Here is a 27,865-nt window from a genome sequence, read left to right as displayed (position 1 = left end):
TCACTGTTTGCTGTAGAGCGTGCCCAAGGGGGAGATTGAGTCTCTCTTCCAGGATTTGAAATCTGTCCCGAATCCACGGCCCATACAGATGCTGGTATGCTGCTTGGCATTTGGGGATTTCTTGCTGATGAATATAATACAGCCAAAGCCTTGCTTGGCTGCAAAGAGAAACCAGAGAAAAATAAAGATGTGCTTTCGTTGGTAACATATTGTGGGGTCGGGATGTTGTTCTAGTGACTCACTTGAAAAAAAAGATGTGGTAGGAAAACTAAACTCAACCCCATGACAAAGCGCTATGGCTTTTGTTGAATAATAATTCCAGCCAGCTCACTGGCCAGGATTCTTTTTATATAGGCTGGGTCTACATGATTCCAAAATATCCAGTACATTTAATTCTAAAATCTGCTCTAGTAGCCTGGCTATTTTGCTTGTGAAATGTTAAACTTGAACACTTTTGACCAATAATATATACAATGCATACACTGAGTGACTAATTATTTGATTAATTAATAGCGTCCTGAAAGTTTTGGATGCTTTGGTGTTTTATAGACAGATTTATAGAGCTCACTGCTCTTGGAACCCACCATCCTATTATCATCTCTGCTTTTTTGGCTTCTAGGTTAGACAATATACTTCTCAACTAGAACAGCCCCTCTGTCACTGGAGCGGAAGGGGAGATGGGCAGGAGAGTGTGACTGACCACCTCGGGTCTATGCCTTCCATCTCTGAGGCACTCTGCCAAGCACTCAGCCTTTTTGTTTCTTTAACCCCTTTATTACAGTCTTTGTTATAGTCTGAGTTTTTTCTTTATATTAATGATTCTTCCATAACCATAATTCATAACATACACATTCCTGCCTAAGCCGTGTTACTTTGTTACATTCATGTGGAAGAGAATTTCTTCCTGTCTTCACCTTTCAAATATTGTCTATACTTTAAGGTGGAGTTCAAAGCTATCCCTTCTGTAAAAACAAGTGTGAATCCCCCCTGTACCATGCATTGATGCCATAAAACTACATCTATAGTTTTATTGCAGGACACTCTACCTTGGGTTATAACTCTGTGTGTCCATGTCTGTGTCACACTAACTTGTTAGCTCCTTGAGTTCTACACTCCTATTTACCCTCAAGATTCATTCTTCTTCCATTTCATTTCTTTATACCCAGCTCAGTTATTCACCCACACTAGACAAGCGGCAAATGATTTTTGAATTGAATGATGCCCACATCCTCCAAGTAAATACACCAGATGACAAAGTGGTAGGAGGCATGGGGTGAGGGGAGGGAGAGAAAGCAGGAGGCACAACATCAAATTGGAAATCCGGCCTGATTTAACATCTAATACATAATTATTCATATTGACAAATACCATAAGGAAAAACTCAAACATGATCGCTCTGCATTTTAAAGTCCTTTATTTTTTCCTTTAGTATATTTACTCACACACAAACAACATTTATTTTTCTCCCGATTGAAACATGAATGTTTCTACTTGGCTTCCTTTTGGACAAACTGCTTCAAGACAAACCAATTTTGACAATAAAGTAAATTTTCTCGCTGCCCTTGACCAACAACCCCATTCTTTGTTTTAAAACAATAATTTGATGCCTGGATACTGCCTTTCCCTCAAGGCAATGAAGGGAGAAGACAAGAGCCAGTGAAAGTTAATATAAAACAGCATCACCATTTAGAATACAATTCACATCAGGGTGGCAATGGCTGTGAGTGGCTGGTTACTTCTACAGAAGAAAAGGACATATTCAGAAATGAACTACCTATAACAGAGAAGTATATTTTTTTCATAATAAATTGAAAGAGGTAATCCTATCTTAAATTCACTCCTTAATAAGATTTAGTATTTGTGGGGAATTCATGAAACAGATTGTTTTTCAGTCAGTCATTGACCCCCTGGGAATTTTATTTTCAATTTTTATTTTCAGTGTTCACGATTCATGCTTTCTCATCTATATTGATAGCTGACATTCTTTCAAATGGATGACCCTGGAGGGTTGATGGTCCTGGTTTGTTTTTTTTGTTTTGTTTTGTGTTTTTTTTTTATTGAGGCATAGTCAGTTTACAATGTTGTCAATTTCTGGTGTACAGCACATTGCTTCAGTCAAACATGAATATATATATATATATATATATATATATATATATATATATATTCGCTGTCATATCCTTTTTCAGCATAAGCTACTACAAGATATTGAATATAGCTCCCTGGGCTATAGATTGTCTTGCTTTTTGAATAGAGATTTAAATGGCCCCACCATTTTCATTTGATTTTATTATTAAAAACAGAGTCTAGGGATTTTACACTATGCATCACAAATCGTGAACCTTTGCTCTCTGCCAATCCTGTAGCTGAGATTTCTAACACTTAGCAATTTTCTAACATTGTGGTTGAAGTCATCTTAGAAAGACCTACATTTATATTTTCCCCTTGTGATGCAAAATCAATACTCTACTGCCTGAGAAAAAGTGAGGCACCCCATTCATGCTAGACTGCTGAGTGAAAATTTAATGGGTAGGCAGCAAATCTCTGCATGTTAGGGAAACACAGAAACTAATAAAAGCCCTGCTGATTGCTGACTTTCTTGTTGGAAATATTAAATTTGTTCAGGTTTCAGGGTTTTTTAATGTCATCTTTCTGCACTCTTTTTTTTTTTGAGGAATTTCATAAAGAGCATGCAGAATGACTGAAAGAAACCTATGCTGTTCTTGCAACATTTCACATAAAAATTTCCATTTAACTTTCCACATGCTCTCTGCAGTCATTATCTTTTTTCTTTCTTTCTTCCTTTCTCCCCTCCTTCCTTCCTTCCTTCTTTCTTTGTTTATACAATCAAATAACATTCAGCATATATCAATGAAAATACTTGTGATGTGTTAGAAAACCAATAAACTGAGATAATGTGGCAAAGAAAACTAAAAATAAAGTGAAATCTCTAGCCTCTAGGATTCTCCTGCAAAGTTGCTCACAAGGTGAAAATATTTAACTTCAGGTGAAGTGTAGAGAAAATTAGCTGCAACTTACACAGGAGAGCTGGAAGATTCAATCATGTGCTGGAGTGCGTATGTCTGGCATAAAGAGCAGCCACACTCTTACCCACAGGGGACTCTTCCTCTCGCTGCCCGCCATTGGACACCACCTTCTTAAAGTGCTTCCTTTTCCAGTAGTGGTTCTCAGACTTGAGCAAGCACCCGAGTTCCCTGGAGGGCTTGTGAAAATGCAGACACTGGGGTTCCCCCCACAGCTTTCTGACTCACTAGGCCTAGGGTCTGGCCAGAGAATTTGCATTTCTAACAAGTCCCCAGGGGCCGCTGACCCTGCTGCTCTGATGACCACACTTTGGACACCAGCCCTAGGAGGGAGTAGCCTGGAGCAGCTGCGAGGCCAGCATGGGGGTGGATGGAGTGAGTAGAAGAGCTGGGAGAGATCTGTGGAAAGGACCAAGGGGCTACCCTGACAGCCAACCTGTGAAGGAGAATTACGGTCTTAAAAATGTTCCATGTGGTCACACTGAACCAAGGGACACGTGAATCATGAAGACGTTAGAAAAACAAAAGAACTGCAAGAAAAACATACAAGGGAAAAGGAGAGGTCACAGACAGACCAAGCTCTTCATAAAACGACAGTAACTAAAGCAGATTACAAGGAAAAATATATTCATCTTTCAGAACTCCCTTCATCCACTCAAATGGAACGCGGTGGAACTTTCCTTCTACAAGAAAGCAGAACAGGCGTGAATCTCAGTCCACTGACTGAAGTATACAGGAAACACCATCTTCCCGATCATCCGGTACTCAGTTGAATTGCCAAATCCAAGTTCTATGCCAGCTGGGTAAATGCAACCTTGGTCATATGTGATCTGTCCCGCTGACTTTCGGGTTCTGACACTGAAAGTCCAAGGATGGTAGGCTAAGCCCAGGCAGGGCACAGAGTTCAGTGCTTTGTGGTCTTCAAATATCGGGCCTCAATCCACGTAAGTCATGGTCACGATGTCACGCACCTTGCTCCACAGCCCTATTTGCGACGCCATGCAGTGCAATGCTGTGAGGAACTTCAGCGGCTTTTTTCCTGCAGACCAGTCTGACGGAAGGCCCCACAGAGCCACTCTCCTCCACACTCCTGTCACCCCCTCCCAGGTGCGGAGCTGTCATTGCTCTGAGGCCCACAGACTGTGAGCTCCTCTCCTTCCCTCAGGCAGGAGGGGAATCTCTCTCCAGTTTGTGGTTGGGAAACAAATCCCTGAACTCCCCACCATTCACACCTACACTTCTCTGGGGCCCATGACCCTTTTCCCTCACTTTTACTTTCTTCACAGCTTTTTCTGTTTTCAGGATTGAAGTCCAACTGTCTGAGAGTTCATAACCTCCAGGAGCCAGAAGTGTAATCAGAGAAGCAGATCAGGCATACACAACAAAGAATGATGGAGAGGGCTATGCACTGGACAGGCAGCCAACCTTGAAAATCATTAATATTAATTTTTTCAACTCTACTGGCCAAACAGCACGCATATTTGGGCCAATGGTACAGCAGGCTTCTCGTGTGTAAGAATGGCTCCATTTTACAGAAAACAGAAATGTGATGTCTATTTCTTCTTTCCTCTTGGCTCTTCCTGAAACACTGAATACAGAACAGGCACTGTTTCCTTGAAGGCAGAGACTTTTGCCTGTCTTAGTCACTGCTGTCTCTCCAGCAGGTGGAACAGTGCCTGGCACACTACAGATGCACCCAGTAAATATCTGCTGAATGACTGACTGCGTGAAGAAATAAATGAATGCATAACAGAAACAAGTACAGTATTGTCTTAAAGTATTATGCAGCTCTGTTGTCCTTAGTCTGTACAAATCACACTACTGGTTAAATGTCACCTTGTACAGAAGAGTAGATGGCATAGGGATCAAATATAAGGGACGCTGACAAGTCTGTATATTTCCATGAGAGCCGAGACCTTTTCTTTGCACCGCCCACCATTCCACTGCCTGGACATGGTAGGAAAATTATAAATACCTGATGAAAATAAACAACAAGGTCCTACTGTAGAGCACAGAGAACTATATTCAATATCTTGTAGTAGCCAATAATGAAAACAAATACGAAAAGGAAGTTATATATATATATATATATAACTCTATATATATATATATACTTTATATATATATATAAATATATATACTTTATATATATATATATATAGAGTTATATATATATATATAAAACTGAATCACGATGCTGTACACAGAAATTAATGCAACATTATAAACCAACCATATTTCATTAACTAAATAAATAAATACCTGATGAATGTATTGGGTTAAAGCTAAAATTAGGTAAAAATATCTGACTGTGGCCTGCGCGGTGGCTAAAATAAAACAGAAGTTTGAATTATATGAAGTATTGTTATAGATTCTGGTGATTTCAAAGAAAGTCAAGAAACAATCTGAGGAACCTAAGTTCAGAAGCTGAAAACCTGATCTGAACTAATCTGTGCTGTGCATCTCACATTCTCTCAAAAGCTGCCTGACTTGATTCGCCTTTGGGAAAAAGGATCATTGACTTGCTACCATCTATTTGCCTGTCCGCTTCCGGCAGTCTCTGGAGTTCACAGTTTTCTGCCACAGCTCCCTGTTTGAGCTCTAAGGCCAGTCTATGAGACCCTGATCCACTGGAAAGAAGGTTAGTCATCTCTGATCTGCATGGCAGCTTCCACCCATGGGCCGCTCCCCTTGGTGAAGCATTTAGCACTAAGCCAGGAGCGCATGAGCTCTGATGGAACACTCCAGAAAGGATTTGTTACTGTAGCTGTTTGTTATTTGCAAACCTCTGTGATGTTTGTCCTGTTTGTGTTGCCCAGTTTGAGGAATACTTTGGAGGAAAAAAGACTATTTTGGAGTCCACGTGTCCTTAAGCAAGGGTATCTGGGAACCCTTGTTCATTCCTACTTTGTGGCGAGGATCCTCTCCACTTGTTTGGGTCCCCCGGTCTCTATTTCAATTCAGTGCACATTACAGGCTACTTTCTCATGGACCCACGAATCCAGGACTTGTCATCACCTGGCTGCTGCTACTGAGGGGCCGTGCAGAAGAGCTGCCACTCACAGAACAGTGCGGTAGAAAAGTCATGAGATGCAGGGTTAGGAGATCCGGGTTGGAGTTACAGTTCCACCACTGAGCCCTATGGATCTGTGGAATCACCAACCTCTAAAACATACATCTTAGTGAAGATTTGTGGGAAAAGGTTGCAGGATGGTTGTGAGGTGCACATGTAAGACAAGTAGGAGGAATCATGTTGTAAGTAAATGACAATAAAAATCAGTTAGACGTGGCTGTTGATGGTATTAAAACTATTACTAAGAATGGAGTGGGAAGCGAAAAGGAGGATGTGACTGGGGAATCAGCCGTGGTGGCAGCAGGAGAGAGAAGTGCAGGAGCTCCGGGGTCTGTGATAAATGGCAGTGAGGTGTGGACGGATGTTGAAAGATCAGGGAACCAGAGCTGACTAACTGTGCATGAATAATCTGCTAGTCACTGCCCCATAAAGAAGACAATAAACAACCTGGCCTTCAAAAGGGAGGGGGGACGGAAAAATGAGGCACACACTGTGAGACCTTAACAGTCTGTGTCATCCTTCTAACACAGCAGACACCATGATTATCACTGGAGGTGGAGGAAGAAAGAAGTCTGAACATAATGTAAGGAAGATAAATAAGCCTGAAGAAAAAAATGAATTCAACTATGATGGCTTTTCTTATAGTTTATGGTTGATAACAGGGAACACTTTTCAATCCCTTCTACAGTCAGTCAGCTCAGATTCAGAGAGACCTAGGCTGGGACAAAGACTGTCAGGAGCCCACATGAACTTCTGTGCCCTCACACTGCCCCCTACAACCCATCTCAGTACCCTCACTTTTCTGCTGGGTATACTGCAACTCAAAGTAGCTGGGAGTAAAGCTACCTTGACACCTGGGTGTGCAGATGAGATGAACTTCTGTTGGTGACATCCTTTAAATGGAGCTCAGATGGGAAGGTTCCTTTCATGCTGTTGTGTCATACTTCCTTTCTCCGGCCAGCTACAATGGCATGATGCTGGACACCCGATCTTCCAGTAGGCATGTGCTATTTCTTATGTCAGTCATAGCTGAGTTTCCATCAGTCCATCTACCTTTGCTCAAACAGCATCCCCCAGAAGACAAGAGTTCAATGATGATAACCATAGTGCCAAAACCAAGGGAAACATGAGCAGAGGGAGCCTTAATGACAATGTATATTCTGAAAAATAGAGCTCTTGCAAAGATTTAAGCTGTAAAGATAAGAGAAGATGGAATCGATAGGAGACAGATTACTCTACAAGAGAATTTTCTAGAATCTAGACGTTAGACTAGGCATCACGCCTAACAAACATATTTGTAGACCTACAAAGCAATACTGCAGGAAAAAAAGAAATGGATCTTAAGTCTAAAAACATGGAAGACCTCACCCCAGACAGTTATCTACTATAGGGCACAGAAAAAAATATCTGAGAAAATGAACCAAATTCATCTTTCTTTTTTTCTTTGCTGTTGTATTGTATTGCTATTGCTGTTGGTGCTATTGTTTTTGTGATGGCATCCTCTAGAAAATACAAAGAAAATAGGCTCTATGATACAGAAAGTTATAAGAAGTGCAAAAGCTAAGCTATAAAAACCTCAAGATGAGCTAAAGATAAAGGAAAGAAATTTCAAAAAAATTAAAAGTAATCCACTGGAAAATTTAAACCACATCAGTAGCAGTAAACAGTAAAATAAATATTAAGTATTGGAAATAATGTGGAGGACAAATTTAAGAAGCAATGTAGTATGTAGAAGATGACGAAAAGACCATGAGAATAAATGAACTCAATGGAGTTGCGAAATACAAGATTCATATACAGAAATCAGTTGCTTTTCTATACACTAATAATGAACTATAAGTAAGAAAGCAAGAAAACAATCCCTTTTAAAATTTCATCAAAAAAATAAAATACCTAGGAATAAACTTAACCAAGGAGGTGAAAGACCTATACTCTGAAAACTATAAACACTGATGAAGGAAACTGAAGATGGTACAAAGAAATGGAAAGATATCCTAATTTCTTGGATTGGAATTAATATTGTTGAAATATCCATACTACCCCCCAAAATTTACAAATTTAATGCAATTCTTATTAAAATATCCATGACACCTTTCACAGAACTAGAAAAAATAATCCTAAAATTTATATGAAACCACAAAACATCCTGAGAAAATGCAAAAACAATCTTGAGAAAAAAGAAGTAAGTTGGAGGCATCACATTCCAACTTCAGACTGTCCTACAAAACTACAATAATCAAGACAGCATGGTACTGGCACAAAAACAGACACAGATCAATGGAACAGAATAGGGAGACCAGAAATAAACCCAAACACTAATGATCAACTAACTTATGAAAAAGCAGGCAAGAATATACAATGGCAAAAAGACAGTTTCTCTCTTCAATTAGTGGTCCTGGGAAAACTGGACAGTTACACATGAAAGAATCAAATCAGAACATTTCCTCACACCATATACAAAAATAAACTCAAAATGGATTAAAGACTTAAATGTAAGACTGGAAAACTTAAAACTCTTAGAAGAGAACATAGGCAGAACATGTTTTGACATAAACCATTGCAATATTTTTTTAGCTCTGTCTCCTAAGGCAAAAGAAACAAAAGCAAAAATAAACAAATGGGATCTAATTAAACTTAAAAGCTTTTGCATGGCAAAGGAAACCATCAACAAAACAAAAAGACAACCTACTGAGTGGGAAAAAATTTTGCAAGTGATTTGACTGATAAGGGGTTAATATTCAAAACATATAAACAGTGCATACAACTCAATTTCAAAAATAACAATCTGATTTAAAAATGGGTGAAATAGACTTGAATAAACATTTTTCCAAAGAAGATATACAGATGGCCAACAGACACATGAAAAGATGCTCAACATCGCTAATCATCAGAGAAATGCAAATCAAAACCACAATGAGACATCACTTCAGCTCCGTCAAAATGGCTATCTAAAAAAGCCTAAAATAACAAATGTTGGCAAGGATATGGAGAAAAGGGACTCCTAGTGCACTGTTGGTGGGAATGTAAATTGGAACAACCACTATGGGAAACAGTATGGCGACTGCTCAAAAAGCTAAAAATAGAGCTACTATATGATCCAGCAATTCTACCACTGGTTTTATATCCAAAGAGAATGAAATCACTAATTTGAAAAGACACATGCAGGGGTAGGGTATAGCTCAGTGGTAGAGCTGCTGCTTAGCATATACAATATCCTGGGTTCAATCCTCAGTGCCTCCGTCAATAAGTTAATTAATTAATTAACTAAACCTAATTACCTCCCCTCACAAAAAAATGAAAAGACACATGCATCCCAGTGTTCACAGCATTATTCACTATAGCCAACAAATGAATGGACAAAGATGTGAGATAGACAGATACACACACACACACACACACACACACACACACACACAAGAATATTACTCAGCCATAAACAAGAATGCAATTATGCCATTTGCAACAATGTGGACGGACCTACTGGTATTATGATTAGTGAAGTAAGTCAGACAGAGAAAGACAACAATTCTGTTATCACTAATGTGTGGAATCTAAACTAAACTAAACTAAACTAAACCAAATGTATATAACAAAACAGAAACCAACTCACAGATACAGAGAACAAACTAGTGATTACCACTGGGGAGAGGGAAAGAAATGGAGCATGATTCGGGTGGGGGATTAAGAGATACAAACTACTATGTATAAAATAAATAAACATAAAGTATATATTGTAAAAGGAAAGTGAAATAAAGGAATTATTTTGTAGTAACTTTAAATGGAATATAATCTATAAAAATACTGAATCACTATATTATAAACCTGAAAATAATAAAACATTGTAAATCAACTACACCTTAATAAAAAAAGAGACCAATAATGATACATCATGTCTCCCCTTTTTTTGATTTTAGAAAAACAAGGGGATGTAAAAGAATCTAGGTAGAAAATATACATGTCACATACAAAAGCACAAAAATGAGACTGACCTTTTATTTCCCTCTAAAATATCAAAAGCTGAAAGATAATGGTAAAAACCTATAGATTTAAGGGGGGTGTAAAAAGATATAATCCAATAAAATATTTACCCACCTAAAATGTACGGAAAGATATTCTGCTATATACAAATTCAAATCAATAAATAAAGAAGGAAATTAATGTTTTAGAAAATAGGGACCCTAGACTTGATAAAGAAATCTAAGCTTTTGTTATTTGGAAAGGTCAGAAAAGAAACAAAATTCTAGAACAAGTAATAATTTAAAAGATGAAATACAAATGCACACACAAGAAATGAGAAATGCCTTATAAACACAGACAGAAAAACTACAAAAATCTGAGATGCCAATATGGAAAACCTGGTTGAATTGTGTAATTTTCTAGATAATTACCAAAATTAATTCAGGAAGGAAAAAATAGACTGATATCCATGAAAAACAATCAGTTATCAAAATGTACCTCTGAAATGGCCACTGGGACCAGAAAGATCCATGAGTAAATTCAACAAAATCTTCAAGAAATAAATAATTTCCAAAAGTTTAAATTTTTTCAGAATGCATAAAAATATTTCAACTTCCGTGTCTTTATATATAACCAGCACAATTCTGGTAGTGAAACTGACATCAGTAGCTCAAAAAGAAACTGTGGCCTAATATGTCAGAAACATAGTTATACAACTCTAAGTAAATGATATAAAATCTATTTCAATAGAATATTTTTAATTTTTAAAATAATTAACCAAAGAAATATATGCCCACGGTAGAAAAAAATTTAAATAAATAAACCTATATTGGCCCACCTAATAGAAAAAAGAAAAGAAAAAGAAAGAAAAAATGGCAAAATAGTTCAGACTTCCAAGTTAAGACAGTAAACAGTGAGAGAATCTGCCTCGTCCAACACCTGATGAAAGGAACAAAAATACATGACATAGATTTTAGAAAGAGATGGCCAAGCAAATAAATAAAAGATGCTTATTTGGTTCAGGAAGTCCTTTAATCTTATCTGCATCTCTCAGAAGAGATGATAGGGAAAGTAGATGATTCAGCCAAGTCCTCAAAAGTGTACTAAGATTCCAAAAAATAGAGAGAAGCTGGGAAAACAGGTTGCTGGCAAGAAAGTCCAGGGAACATCTTTGCAAACATCTCCACCAAAGGAACTCATGGAGAAGAAAACTGCCAGAGAAAGCCACCCACCCTCTCGCAGCTGGAGAGGAAAAGAGAGAGGGCACGGAAGAGCTCCAGCAATAAACTACAGAAGTGAAGACAAACAAGCAGATAAATAAAAAAAAACAAAAACTGCAAGAGCCCAAAGTTGAGAGATTAAGAAGAAGGTGAAACCCTTCTGGGTCCCCAGTTAACATTAGAGCGGGGCTAAAACCCACAAGAAGTGTTATTTCTTCCTACTCTGACTGAGGAGGAGGGGGGAATACACAGAAGACTGTTGGGAGAAATGTGTGAGTGAAACAAGGAAAACGAAAAACTCAAAGGAACTCTCTACGGGATGAATCGGGGCTCCACCCACAAACCAGAAACTGAAGAGCTTTGGAAGAGAACGCATCCCCAGTGAGATGGAGCAGATTGTGAAATGAGAAATTTACCCAAATCAGAGAAGGAAAAACAGAAGTTTTCCACCTTCCTCACTCTCATGACCTGAGGCTAGAGAAAGACTAAGTGATGACCACACCCGGGCCAAAGAGTATAGCTCAGAGAAAGGCGACGTGGAGACTGACCTGGAGAATTCACACGGTGAAAGTGCACAAGACAGTAGGAGAGGATGTAGAGGAAGTCTGCGGAGACAGGCTGAGAGGGCAACACCAGCATGGGAACCTTACACATCTTCTGATAAATTAGAAAGAGCAAGAAAGAAGAGTTAAAAGTCGTATTAATGGGGTAGAGGATAGGCTTGAGATCGTATTAATATCAAAAACAAGTTAGAAAGAAGCTGGCAGAGGGCAAAGCCAGTGTAAGGGGAGGATATTTTATGCTCCTGTACCTGTGATCAGAAAAAATGAATCAGAAGAAATAGTCAGAAATATTAAAAAGTCCTTGAAAGGAAAAAGAAGCACAGATTAAAGGACAGACCTTCCCTATGAGGATAAAGACACAGAAAGATGAACGTTGTAAGATACTCTGGTGTTATCAAGATTCAAGAACAAAGAAAGATTTTTTTCTGCCATCCAGATAGAGCAAGCAAATCAACTAAAAGGAGAGAATCAGGCTGGTTGCAGATTTCTCCACAGCAACATACTAAGCCTCTGATACCCTGAAGGAAAAAAATTATAATATATCAAAATATATTACAGCCAGACATATTTCAGAATATGGGCAACAGGCAGACATTCTGAAACATGAAGGAACTTAGGAAATACAATACATGAGACCTTCCTAAACCCAACAAGAAATGAATGGGGAAGTCATAGTGAAACGACTAGTTCAATACTCAGTGCCATGAAATAACAGAGCAATGTCAAAACAATTCAAGGCTGAAGTTGCAAACTTCTAATGCCCACAAGAATGGGGCAGGACACATAAAAGTGATTGGATTCAGTAATTGGAGAGCACACACAATCAAAACAAGATAGCTACAGCCAATTTTGCCTTAAGGGAGTAAGAAACAGTCAACAGGATATTGTATTGCCAGATCTTTGGTATTTTTAAGAAAATCCAGAAATCCGAACTTTTGTCTTAATTCTCCCAACATTTAAATTTCTGCAACAAAATCAATTGTATTAACTATTACTGAGGAAAACAGATGTCTGTTAGGGTTGGTTGGTAAACTGGATCCCATACATGAAGAGATAGACCACTCTAGATTGGTAGGTGGCAGGTTTAATAAGCAAGGAAACTTACTTACGAGGCTTGTCTTGGGCGGCTGCAAGATGAGTAGATTTCCATTCCCGCCCACTGGAATCTTGAAAGTTTATATGGAGGCCCCTTAACTGGGGTCAGTCACACACTTGGTCCAGATGGTCTCAACAACACCTTACTCACTCAAGGCCCCTTCCTTCAAAAGGCTGCGAGCACCAGGACAGCAGGCCGAACATACATTCCAAGGACTGTGAGAGGGTAAGGACTCTCTGATCGCCTGGGCCCAACTTGAGGGTCAACCAGCCAGCGGCCATATCCTCTCAATGACCTCCTCCAGTAGTTAGCTGGACTGGCTAGTAAGTGACCAGTTTATCACCTGTGGAAAAGAAATAAAATAAGACCTAAGAACAGTGCACCCAGTCATTGTGATCTTGGAGAAAGGCTGACAGCCTTCCCTGTGAAAGAATTCATGAAATAGTAGTACTTATGGACCTTCCTTGAATATACTACTTGATGATAGAAAGGGAACAATAAATAAAATAGAGAAACTGTTAAGACTGGTAATGGCCACTGAACCAATTTAAATATAAAACTAATAACTGACTATAGGAATTATACTTACCAAATAACATAACATAAATAATATAAATCTTGACAATTCAAAAGCAATATATAAAACAGGTGAAGGAGAGCAAGGTGGGGAGAAGTATAAGACATATAATGTATAAGTTTTAGAAAGATAACCCAACATTCTAATGTTTTTACAATCCTTTTTTCCTAACCTCTGACTGATTGTTTAGGAATTAGAGTATCTTTCAGTAAAGAACCTGTTATGGGCTGAATTGTGTTCCCTCACCCCAGTATTCACATGTTGAAGTAAGTCATAACCCCCAGTACCTCTGAATTTGACAGTATTTGGAGACAAGGACTTTATAGAGGTAGTTAAGTTTAAAGATGCCGTTAGGATGAGCACTAGTTCAATATGACTGGTGCCCTTACAAGAAGAGATTAGTACACAGAAATGAAAGAGAGGACAACCACATGAGGACACAGGGAGAAAGTGGCCATCTACAAGCCAAGAACAGAGGCTTTAGAAAACATCAAACCTACTGACACCTTGATCTTAGACTTCCAGCCTCCAGAACTGTGAGAAAATAAATTTCTGTTGCATAAGCCACCTAGTCTGTGGGATTTTGTTATGACAGCTATAGCAAACTAATACACACCATATTGTGATATTGAATAATCTATTTAGTTTCAATTTATTCTCTTTTCATAAATGTCAAAATATTTTTTTAATTTTAAATGGCTTATAACATATGATTACAGCTTTAAAAGTATTTTTGGCCAAATATTCTTGTATTTATATGTATTTATATGTATGTAAGAGATATCTGCAATGATGTTCATTTACTGCTAGCAATGGTTGCTTCTGTATTAGGATATTAACTGTACTCTTGTTCAATTGATATAAGATATTTATGAGAATTTTTATTAAGAAATCTATAATGTCATTTTTCTAAAAATAATAATAATAAAACAAAAATATAATCTCCATTCAGGTGAGGAAACCTCATTGATAAACTCCAATACAGATCATTCTAAGTATATACACACAGACAGATACATACACACAAACACAGTCACATAGTCAAATACACACACACACACACACACAAACACAATTTTTTAATGGGCTCATCCCATACTTACTACTTTTTCACCAAATTACATAAATATAAAACATATTCAGAAATACAGTTTTATAACATCTTTATATTGTCTGCCTAGTCTCAATTGGAGATACATGCTTTTATTTATTTAACCAATATCCTAGTTTTAAACATTAAGGTTGTTTATAACTCTTTGCTTTCTTATATACTGATGCAATAAACAACCTTGTAGCTACATCTCTGTCTACATTATTGTTTAGGAGAAAGTTCAGCAGAATATTAAAAGAATAAAAAACCAGAAACAAAAAGGATTTATTTAGAAACATATTTATGACTTAATATAAAGAAATACTTTAATCAAATTTATCATATAATTAGATTTAAAGAATATGATTAAATATGATTATTTTATATGAGCTCAAAAACCACTGGCTTAACACTGATATCTAAACCCTTAGTAAACAAACAAACAAACAAACAAAAACACTTCCTCAAAAAGTATCTATCTTAACTATTATAATTAACAAGTCAAAATAACCAATAAATAACTAATAAATAAAAACATAAAAAGTAATAACTTTTCTATATGCCAGCAATGAATATATAAACAACCCAGGAGAAAAAAGATGCCCTTCACAATAGCAACAAAGTATGAAATAGCCAGAAAAATTTTAATAAGAATGTGTAAGAATAGAGAAAGAAATATTAAAATTTTGCTTATACATTTAAAGACGAGTTGAATAATGAAAAAACATATACCACGATCCCAAACGGCAAAAGAAACATGTGAATCATCTATGGAGAAACAACCTGAAATGTATAGAACCAGAAGCTAATCTGCAGAAAACTCTTCCAATAACCAGGCCTGTAACATTGCCCACAGAGAAAATGGTACTTCAGTGGGACTCAAACAGAAGTCCTCTCCTAACAGAAACACACTTGATGGCAAAGAGCAAATAACCACACAACTTTTTTTTCCCTTTTGTTGGCAACCATGAGAAACAGAACTTACCAGACACAAACCTAGGAACACAACTATAAGCAGGAAACACACCTGCATATGAAATAGCCTGTTTTATGCATCTCAACTCTCAGTGATCAAATACAAATTTCATTCAGCCATGTTAGAGGAAAGATTGATTTACCCTTTCTACGGAAAATGCCATTAGAAAATTGTTGTCATGTAAAGAGGCGATCAGATCTTTAGAAACTAAACATACCCTTATCATACGATCCAGCAATTGTGCTCCTTGGTATTTTTCCAAAAAAGTTGATAATTTATATCCACATGAAAACCTGCACACAGACATGTATAGCAGCTTTATTCATAACTGCCAAATACTGGAAGCCACCAAGATGTCCTTCAGTAGGTGAATGGATAAATAAACTGTGGTAGTTCCAGACAATACTACTAGGCACTAAAGGAAATGAGCTATCAAGTCAAGAAAAGACACGGAAGAACCTAAAATTCATATTAATAAGTGAAAGAGGTCAACCTGATAAGGCTACATACTGTATTATTCCAATTGTATGATTTTCTGTAAGGACAAAACTATGGACACAGTGAAGTGATCAGTGGTTGCCAGGGGATGGGAGAAAGAGACGACTGGGCAGAGAACAGAGGCTTTGAAAAGGGCAGTGAAAAGAATCTGTATGATATTATAATTATGGATATATGTTCTTATACTTTTATCCAAACCAATCAAATGGACAACACCAAGAGTGAACCCTAAAGTAAATTATGGACTTCAGGTGATTATAATGTGTCAATGTAGGTTCATCCTTGGTAAACCACTCTGATGAGTGATGCTGATAACAGAGGAGGCTGTGAATGTGTGGGGGCAGAAGGTACATCAGAAATCTCTGTACCCTTCTCTCAATTTTTACTATAAACCTAAAACTGCTCTAAAAACTTAAGTCTTAAAAAAGGAGGGCAATCAGAGATTATGCAGCCAAAAAATAATAAAAGGGAAAAAAGAATTATAGAAATGTATCAGGCAGTTTATCAATACAAATATTGTTATTTTTCTGAATTTTATTATGTTTGTGGTAACTGTCAGCTCTTCCGATGCGGTTTTCTTTCCTCACTCTAAATGAGTAGTCAATTTTGTACTTTATATTTGTAATTTTGCATTAGTTCCTTAAAGAGGGCTCCAAACATTACAAGCAGTGAGTTTCACAAAACCTGCATCTGTCTTTCTTTGTTCAGAAGAGGCAGTTTTAGACAAAAAAGTGATCTTATTAAAACAATGCATAATATTATTGAGGACCATCATCAATTCACCAACATCTTTACATAAAAAGTGCCTAGAAGTAAAGAACTTCAGAAACCTAGGGTTACTTGAGACCCAGGTGTCAGCAGGGGTTTGTATCTGCATAGCCTAAGAGAGGTTGAATCCCAGGTTTGGCCTTTGCCCCCAAATAGTTCATGGATTCCTCTTCTAGCCACCTACTCAACATAGACAGATCACTAACCTCTGAACCACCTCCTTTCCTGACAATGTTTGTGCAGATTTCTCTTAAGCACAGAACAACAGAGACATCAGGACACAACCCAGCTTGTGTACTGAGTTCCATGCATATTATCTATTCTTAATCATCTTGTCCTCTTATCTTTGTCCCTCTTTCCCCAAAACATAGCAGAGTAACATAGCACGTTTCTTCCATTTGCTACCCCTGTGACTGCCTCTTTATCATTGCTCCCCCAGCTTCACAAACCTTTAGCAAAAGCCTGGAATGTCTGGGTTGGCTTTCTGTCATGGGAGTTGTATTTAGAGGAAATCATAGGCAAAGCAAGCAAAGTAAGCCATAAACATTTGCCAGTACCCTGCAGTCTGAAGCAAATGTGAATGGATTCCTAGCCTTCACACTTTTCCAGGTTCTTAGAGTCAGTCTTGGGACAAAAGTACAAACTTGGGCAGATCTAACTCTAATTCCTGATACAGAAGCCAATAAGCTCAACTTGTGATACCCATTCCCTAATTCTATCTCCTGAAACGACCATCCAAGTGGTAAATGACATACTGCTGCACAATATATATTATATAGATTTCCACAGAGAAGCATTTTGTTCTCAACTGTATTTCTTACCACTGTTCCTTTCATCATTCAGGCAAGGATTTTGCCCAATTCATTATTCAAGGAGTAGGAATTTCAAGAAAGAAACATAGTTACACAGCAATAGAATTATGAAAAGTCTCTCACCTGTCGTTTTCGTTTCTATTTTTGATTTTTTAATCCAGGCGTACAACCAACAACCAAGGCAAGAAGAATGTGATAAAGGATTCAGTATATTCAAGAACCCCAAGCCCGGTAACTTCCTCAATGTATGCCACTATTTCCATAAACACTGGAAAATTAAAGGGATTTAAGATTTGAACTAATAATAGAAATGGCCAATGATAAATAAACTGATCAAATTTTTAAAAATAAAGATAGCATTTGTTGAAAGGTTTTTGGCTTCAAGACATAACAGGAAGTCAGTCGAGAACTTTCTAATATAGATACTGTTATAATGCCAAACTAAATATCAGACATAAGAATGTTGCTTTGACTATGCACTGATACAGGAAAGCTGGTTGCAATTACTTTAATGTTTTCCAGGATTTTAAAAAACCACCATTAGAGGGAAAAAAGTATTAGTGTATTTCTAAAGTGTCAACATATAATATTTCCTAATTCTTCAATATATCTCTAGCAAAATATTCTTGGGATTCTCTTATACCAGGCTATATAAATGTCTCAGCTTCTCTTTGGTGTATTTTTTTTTCCTTTGGTATATTTTTAAAACTATTTTCTATTATTCGATTAAAAGCCATGTTATTATCTAAAAGACATACATGGACATCTTAAATTATTGTATCTACAATTTCAAAGAATGTTTATTGGTGAGGAAGCCAGTCAATTATACAGGTTCCAGGACATGAAGTTTCTATTTGGGGTTGTCGAGTCCACCCCTCTAATTCAAAGAGCCCCAGCGCTCATCACCAGTTCAGAGCAGAGGACGATGAGCGGCGGTATGCCTGGCTAGATACCGCATCAGGAAGCTAGCGCAGTTTTGAAGGTAGCTCTATCCTTCAAACAACATTCAAATATTGATCGGGCACCTTGCTGGGAGTTGAAGCTAAAGATATATAAAGGGGATGTAGACGTGCAGTTAGTTGGACCCGGCTCTGCCCTTACAACCTTAGTGGCTGGGACAATTTGCTCAGCCCCTTAGGGTCCCAATTTACACTTCATAAAATGCAGTTAACAGTATCTAGGGGAGAATGTTGTTGTCACAGTGAAGTGAATGATGTAAGCATTGGCCAAAGAAACCCTCACAAATGGCTTCATTTATGTAAAAATTTCCTCAGCTGTGACCCTAATAAGAATCAGACTCAGCCTCACTTTTAGGGTGTCTCCAAGAATCCTCCAGAACAACACCCTGAGTAGGACCCAAACTAAAATTGACTTCAGAAGTTGAGAAGAGAAAATGACCACAGAGAAGCACAGAGAAAAGCAAAACGTGGTTGGGGAAGAGGGAGAGGGGAGAGGCCAAACATTTTCTTTTGTTCCTTCCAATGCAATTTCACAGCAGAATACACCTCCAAATATAGAACGTTATTATGATCTGAAAAATCTGGAAGGGGAATTTGTAGCCACCCTCTGAAGTCTATTCACATCCTGTGGTAAAGTGTATCTATCTGTATGGAAATTACCACAACTTTTTTGAATGTGCTCAGGTTTTTCCTTGGAGTAAATGCTTATTAATACAAAAAAACCTGTTGAAAGATCGTGAATATCCACATATAGCTTGCATAGACTTTGTACGCCATCCACAGCATATATTAAATTCAAGCTGGCTTTCCCCCAGCAACTTACCACAAATATGGCAAACCAACAACTAACTAGCTTGTTCTCGAGAAAGAGAAGTTTCAACATCAGCACAAAGCCAACGACGCTAAAAGAAGCGTTACAAGATCAGAGAGAAATGATTTGAGAATTCCATCGTTTGTTTTATCTGGGCCACCATGCTCTTCCCTTATTTGGATAACAAGAGTTGTCACTAAGTGCCCTACTTCCCTCTAATGCCACAGCACAGATGACAAAGATTACTGCAAAGACCAAAACCGAGAGACCACCTATGGGGACACGGAAAGCCCTGAAGTAGTCCTTTTGCCTTTGGATCTCTTGAGACTACATGTAAGTGTATGTGGATACAAATACCTGATGTTGTAAGAGGGTTTCCAAAGCGCTTCTGAAACTTTCTAAGGTCTATGATTCAAAAGAGGGTTAAAAACTGTGACTTTTTATGGATCCTGAGGTTTTAGCTCTTCCTTTTTTGATTCTTGATTACCATAACCAATTTGATGGAGCTTTTTAATTTTGTTTTACTAGTTGTCCTATAAGTCTATTGTATTTTCAGAACTAGATTTTTCAAACTGTAAAACAAGAACATAAAATATCACGTAATTCAGAATCACACAGAAAGTATTTATTGCCTACAAAGGAAATCAATGTAATTTTTCCTGGAATACCTTGAGAAGTTATTTGAGCTTGCAGCAGTTCATGTGTCTTGTTCATAGCACCAAAAGCCCTCAAACTTTTATTAAAGGAGCAAAAGCTTACCCGTGTGATAGCACAAATTTTATAACTAAAAATCATCCAGAAATGTGGTACTATTTCTAGCCAAATCTGATAAGAAAGCAGAGGACAGACCTGAAGCAATGGTGAAAATAGCTCCAATTTGCCTGGGGGGGAATCTCTGGGCCAGAAAGTCAGAAAGCATACTAAGTAGGCATTACAATTTTCATCTTTGGTAAACTGAGGCCCCTATAATTTAAATGAATTTCCCCAAATCAAGATTACTTGCTTGTGACAAAATTATTATAACTATAACTCAATTTCCTTTCTTCTAGCTCAGTAATTGTAATTTAAAATATTAAAATAAAATATAGCCAAATATAGTGCATCATTTATTAATGACAAAGGCTAATAACTGTTAAATTCACTTCTAATCAAGCTTGCCAAAATCTATTTCCTGAAATTACACTCATAAGTACATTCTCTATTCCAAACCACCCAACTCAGAAAACGTAATATCTGAACACCCATCTTAAGTTTTTCTAAACCAAGAAATTTAAGCCTACCAGCTACTGAGTCTATTCTTGTGACCTACTGCATGGATTTTCTTTGGCAGCCCAATAAAAACCTCACATGTTGAAATAATTTATTTCTGAACCTAATATGCCTCCACAAATTCTTCCCTTTGATTAATTTTTTTTCTCTTTATCATCTCATAGACATTCTAGCAGAATAGGAAAATGGCTCATTTACCCTATTATGAGAATAAATCAAATGATGGAATTTGAGAAGAAGGGGTGGGGGAGATGGAGAATGAATTTTTGTAAATTTCTTAGACATAATACATGAAGTAATTTAAAGATAGCTTCTTGGAGATTTTAATCTAGTTATAATCTATTTAAGAATATGTTAGGTTAAAAAAAAAAAGAATATGTTAGGTTCTGAAAAGCTGTTCCTCAATCTATTTGCTTAAACTTTCAAAGTAACCCCCCCACAGGCATCCCCGATGCCACTGGGTGGTGGGTGCTAGCAGAGTTGAGGTCCTTTATGCTGGGCTTTGCAGGGTTTTCCAAATGTATAAACTTTGCAGGTTACACATTTGTAAGAGAGAAGCTTTTTTCTGAGTGCAAACAAGGGACAAAGTACAGAGGCTGCTTGGGTTGAAATTAAGTGAGTTACCCAGGAGCAGACACAGGCATGGCTCTCCCTCTGTCCTTGACTCCCAGAGGTACTTTTCTACCTTGGGAGAAGCTGGCAATGCCTTGCACAGGAGCTGCTGATTTATCTTATCTTCATGGTAGCCACTCTAGAAAAAGAAGCGAAAAGAAATCTTCTGCAAACTGTCCCCCATTTCTCTATCTCTCAACACCACCAGCAGTCAGGTAGGAAGTGACTAGCAACAGAGGCACTGCTGAGACCCAGATCTGAGCATTCCATCTCTCCCAGGGCACCAACAGAAGAACTGGGTCCTTAGCACCAAGTGATTAAGTATTGAATGGAATCAACTGACAGTTCTGAAAAGGGAGGAAGTGGGTCATAAATATTCGATGACGTTAATGGGAAACTCACAGAAAGAGAAGCAAACAGTGTTGCAATATGCACTGGTAGACACACATGCCTCCGGAGGCATTTTCCACTTAGTTTTGCCTCTTAGTACCTTGGGTGCTAGGCATCAGGTCATTTTTTTTTTCTGATTACCATCGGTAGAAGGTCTGTTTCACTGTTTACATTTCTAGCACCCACAAGCTTGCCTTTACCTTTTTGTGAGAAACCAAAACCACATTTTTTCTATGTCTCCAACCCAGGATATATCTACGGAGATTTTAAAATCCGTGTTTACAAAGGTACATAGTCTGCATAGGACATCACCTAAGCAACTATCATGTAATCTGATCCTGGAAAAGAATAGATAATGACTATTTACTCTGCCACATCCCACTTGCATTTTTGAAAGTCCGAAGGGAAAGCTCTATTGAAAACAGCACTGAACCCCAGTAGGTAGCTTGGTGGTAGTGATGACTTACTGTGTTGCTCAAATTTAAGGAGAACTTAAAAGTATTTTAACACATTTCCTTTACACAAGAGAACTTTAAGCTTTATAAAGTCTGCAACAATTATTTTCTATCATTCATCTAATTGTACACATAAGAAATATTATGCTGACACAGGGTTTACTGTTCCTTGCAAATCTAAAAACCCAGGATCTATTCCATCAAGCACATTCAAAGGGCAAAGCCAGGAGAATATAATACATGGGAGGCCTGTTCAGACATCCAAGTTTTGGGTAATATTGACAAGACTCATAAATTTGGAGGGGAAATCCAGAATATTCCCTGAAAACTAAATAAGTTATTTCCAAAGACCTCTTTGGAAATGACTGAAAACAATATTAGTGCAAACTACGATCTAATATCAAGAATTAATCAACCAAAAGAAAATAAGAAATTCAGCCAAAGTAAGCAAACTAACCTAGTCTGAAATTCAGACAACCCCATTTAAGAAGAAAATAAAGAAAACAGACCTAAATTCAGGTTCAATCTCTTTATCCAACTTCCATTTTTTATTTACACATTGAAAGCTCTTCAACTGTAAAACAGTAAAAGCCCAGCAAAAAGATGAAATTGCCATAAGAATGCTGGGAGGAACAGTCAGCAAGGGGCCTTTTGTACCAGTCATGGGCAATCTGGAGTTCTAGAAAACAGACAAGTTCTGACCAAAGCTCAGCCTCTGATCCCTTTGGCGCCTTGCTGACACTTCTTGAGGAACAAATCCAATTGTGTTGCATGGGGTTTTGCCAGATGAACAACAGCTCCACACTAAGATCACATATGCTGTGCTTTAGATGCCAAGTGTCCTGGAGTTTTTATTAAGTACTTCAAATAGCCCAGAAATAACTCTCAGTTGCCACAGTCTCTAACAGCACTGTGCTCTTTCTAAGTTACAATGCCCTGGGACATTTCCAACTTCTCTGGAGAAAGTTCTAAAGGGTAGAAATAAAGGTAACTCCATGAATAGCTGATGCTTCAGCTAAGGAATTTCAAGGTGAGAATGGAAGTGTCTACATGGAAAATATTGGCAGTTCCATTGTTGAGTTTATTCTGAGTGATTCTGAGACAAGAGGGAAGGGAATGGAATACAACCATTAAAAGAACGACACAGCCACTGAGTATACAACATCAATTAGTTAGAACCCACTAGACCCAAGATGACAGAAGATTTGACTCCCACTAGACCTTGAGCCTCATATGTTCACTGTAATACATAAGCTGTTAAATGACACACCCACGGGTGCCATGACAGTTCCCAGGCTGGCCATAAAAGGCCAAAAAGTGGGCAGGGGCCCAATTCCTGGAAATCCCCACCCCTTCCCCAAAATAGTTGGAATAATCCTCTCACTTGTTAGCATATGAAATTATCCAGCTCATAAAAACTCACCACCCTCACATCCCCAGGCCACTCTCCCTTTTGAGAGGGACTGTAGTCTATCTCTGGAATGTGTATCTCTCTAAATAAACTTGCTTTCACTTTACTATGGCTCGTTTTTTAATTCTTTTCTGAGCAAGACAAGAACCTATTCTCCCGTAACAATTTCAGAGCAAAGCAAACAATTCATTGCCAAAATAATTACACCATTACCTTCTTTTCCCATGAGGAGATACCAAAGCCATGAAAACCTGGGCAAATGCCCTTTTTTTCCAGGACCCAGTCATTCATACTTCTTACATGGTGGGCAGTAGCTATCTTCCAAAGCCCCTCTGCCCTGGCTACCAGCATATCACAAGCCATGCTATGGGAGCTCCAGAAAGAACGTACTTGGAGAAGAGCCTCGTGTGCCCGTGGACAGTTTTAAAAGCGAGTTCCTCACCACCCAGCTCTAGTCAGAAAATTCAGTGTTACATATGACAGTGAGAATTTTCAAATATGTGAACATCCACCATTAGAAAAGCTGTCATATCTGCTGCCCCTTGCTCCATATCACTCTTTAGCCCCTTATTCTGCTTTGGCACTTGTTAATCACTGAATGTTTAAGATGCCTTTTGTATCTATTTATTGGCACAGCAAAGGCTTGCTTTATCCACACTGCGTTCAAATAAATTGAGTTCACTGAACTCAATGTGAATAAAACTCATCCAGAAACTAGATTATGCAAGATACATATTAGGTACTCAATATATTGCCTTTGAATAAATGAATATAATAAATTCATATTCTCATTTCTATTTCATAAGAAGATGAAAAAAAAATTAAACCCTGCGGCTCAGAGAGGTGAAGTAACCTACTCAAGGACACACACACCACATGCTTTTCCCCAACTGTGCCAACTTTAGCTACTGGTAGAAAAACCTGTTAAGGTTATATTCTGGGAGAATGCATAGTCTAGATAGCTAATATTCACCACATATTTTATATTCATTGAGCACTTCCTCAACAGGAATGATTTGCAGGAAAATTCTAGAACTGACTTTTAAACCTTTATTTTGTGTGCTCTCTGAAGTAAACGCAGGTTAAATACCAACAGGTTATGACAGGCTCACCATTTGTTTGGGGATGATGGATGGATGGTGATGACAATGACAAGGATGACAGCAAACACTTGGACAGCACCGACTGTGGATGCACCGCTGTTCTAGGAATACACACTTGTCACAAACTCATCCACACAGAAACCCTACAAGGAATACACTATCACCTTTACTTTACTTATAAGGAAACTAAGGCACAGAGAAGTTAAGTAACTTGCTAAAGGTCATACAGCAGATAGTATGTAGTTGAGCCCAGATTCAAACCCAGGCAGGCTAGCTTGAAAGTCTGTGCTTAAACATTGTACTTTGCTGCCTTGGAAAAAAAAAAAGGCAAAGTGTATCATTATTCAGCCAGTCTTGGTCTCATAGGTAACATAAGAAACGTAAGTTGAATTAAAGCAATTAGCAAGCCTTATATTTTGTATGTCAAGGACTACTGATTGATGAAACAGTATCACCCCAGAGGAAGATTCCTCCACACATACCAACAGGTCCCTTTCTGTTTTAATACTTACATCACTTGAATGAATACACAGAAGACTCACTCATTCAGTTTGCTAATGACAATTGAGGGACTCTGCAAATGCGTGGGATGAAATAACTTTAAAGTCATTTATGGCGCTCACCCATTGGAAGGAGAGTGACAGGAAATTCTGAGAGCAACACAGCCCTTCTCAAATTCTCTACCAGCCTCTCTCCTGTTCTCTCTCCTCCTTGAGCCCAGCTTCCTTTCCTCTACTTCAGGCTACAGCCTGCATCACGGCCTATTGACAAATTGCCACTTGCAATGGGTTTGCTGTAATTCAGGGTTACCGATGGTGTAATGATGATGGTGAACTTTGTGCCCCCTGCTGCCTTCTGAATACGGAACAGTCTCCCCATTACCTAGGTGGATAAAAATGAAACAATTGAGGCAAAATATCTTTCTAATTCCCCACTTTCTCATGAGACTTTTGAAAATCACTCTGTTATAGTTACTTGGTAAGCAGCATACTGTTCCTATGTTATCCTCTGAACGCATTAACATCTAATGCTTGGTCGATATAAACGCATGGAGTTGCAATGAGCACGTAAGAATTCTTGGTAGTTTCCATTTAAAAACAAAAGATGACTCACCAGGCTTTCCTGTTCCTGTAAACACTGCTCGGGGCAAAACACTTGAGCCTTGTGTGTTTTCACTGTCTCTGACTTTCAGATGTTCCTACCTGACAGGAGCATCTGGCTGAGACTCTGGCCAGCATCCGGAAGCCGAGATTACACTTCCGGTGAGCCGGTGGCCGCCCCCTTGGCTTCCGGCCGCAGGGGCATGCGCTCTCTGCTAGCGCTGGACCTGCTCCGCCCACCTCCAGGGCTTCCGCATCCACAAAGGGAGCTGGAGGGCGCATAAAGTAGCAAGTAAGTGAAGGAGAGGCACCAGTTAATGAGTTCGGAAATTCTGCCCTTTCCCTAAAAGAGTTCAGCATATATAATAGTACTTTCTCTCCCTACATCTACTCAGCCCGCCTGAACCAGGTCCTGCAACGTTAGGAAAATCACACCCGCGAGTCCCCACGTGAACCGCAGAGAAATTTGCTAGAATTGGTTTTTCACTAGGTTTGACACTGACTTGAGGGAGTGGAGCTGCTAAGATACCTTTAACAAACAATATCACTTAATGAACGCTTCTTCGTGCCTAAAGGAGTTCGTTTGTTACAGCGCTTGGGAACACCGCCCTTGAGCTCGTTTCTACAGAAAAAAAAAAAATGGAGAAGGAGGAGGAGGCCACTGGAAAATGTTTCCTCCTGGACGGACACGCTGATGAAAAGTTGTTTGGTGCACGTCCAGATTTCTGTCTCCTGCCGAATTTTTAATCTTGTTTCTTTTGGGTTTGACCTTTGATACATGCACAGGACTCATTCTCTTCCGAAACTGTACATTTTGTTTGCGAGGGGCCGACGCTGCACCTGGAAAAACTTGCTGGAGAAACACTGGTATTGTTTTATGAACTCCCTAAGCAGTTTCTATTCTGTACAGCTTGCTTGAGAAATTGTGCTAATAATCAAACACGTTTTCAGTGAGCAATTACAGTTCACAGCCTTTTCCTTGCTTTGCTGAAAAGGTATTACCTCAAATGAATGCCAAATAGCGATGGTGTGCATTCAAATAGGAAAGGAAAGCTACATGTTTTAGAACTATCTCAATCACTCTTGTAATTTGCAGCGCCAAAGAGGGAGTAAATGTCCTCATGTAAAATTCAAAAGAAATACTGGGACAATATCTCCCATGGCAACAGCTGTTTTAGAAGTTACAGCATGATTAACAAGCGTCAGTTTCATCTTTTCCTTTGTTTAAAATCAGACCACAGCCTACTCAATCTGCAGGTCAAAAAAGTGCCAAGACTGTCACTGAAGAAAAATGTGATTACTATAGATTTGTTTTCTTTTTCTGATGAGTTCAATTATCTGCCATATTATTCATCCGCTAACCCTGATGAAATGATGAAGCTGACTGTTTTGGAGATTCAGAAAATATTAGTAAGATCAAAATGCTCTATCTTCATTAATATTGACATCGATTAATTGACCAGAATAAATGTCAATGTAGTGATAGCTGCTAGAATGTACATACTGTCAGTATTCAATGCCATGGAGACATTTGACCTCTGAGTCAATGGGCAGATTTCACAGCTCGAGTTCCCAGGCAGCACCCTCTGAGATTGGAGGGTTTCTTTGGGATCAAGGCCCTGGGGAGGGAAGAGTGAGCAGGAGAAAAACTGAGCTGCACTGCAATCCCAGCACCCCCAGCACCCTGAATTGACCCCCCAGGAACTCCGGAGCCAGAAGGCCCTGCAGAGATGCTTGGGCCTTCACACCCTATGCTGCTCAGCGATGGGGTGGCAGCTGCTCAGGGCAGGAATTTGACATAGCCCCCAAAGAGGCTGATAGCTGATGGCCTTCTTCCACCATCACTCCTAGTCATTAAGAGAAATCCTGTAATCCAGACGAGGGAACTGAGTGGCATTTCACATAGTCTATCAAGCATGTATGAATAAAACGTAGCACTCATAATCTTTTCAATAAGAGATACAGAAATTTAAAAATTTAACCGCAAAACCAAGAGCCCAGACCATCAGTGTTTTACAAAAATGATTAATTATGTCTAAGCTAGTAATAAATATAGCTCAATTACAGTATCTACAAGTTCC

At 38.5% G+C, this 27,865-nt stretch overlaps 1 long non-coding RNA gene across 1 annotated transcript; it reads right to left on the bottom strand.

The window, feature by feature from the left end:
• On the bottom strand, positions 1–25,915 carry LOC116281639 (uncharacterized). The gene is made up of 3 exons (XR_012074794.1): positions 25,798–25,915; positions 12,963–13,296; positions 1–158 (listed from the first exon to the last, which is right to left on the bottom strand). It is a non-coding gene; the product is annotated as an uncharacterized lncRNA (long non-coding RNA).
• Positions 25,916–27,865: the final 1,950 nt, after the last annotated feature.

The sequence above is a fragment of the Vicugna pacos genome, chromosome 8, assembly GCF_048564905.1.
Source record: "Vicugna pacos chromosome 8, VicPac4, whole genome shotgun sequence".
Lineage (NCBI taxonomy): Eukaryota > Metazoa > Chordata > Mammalia > Artiodactyla > Camelidae > Vicugna > Vicugna pacos.
The sequence above is the reverse complement of the archived record's forward strand: the minus strand, read 5'-3'. Positions and strand labels throughout refer to the sequence as shown.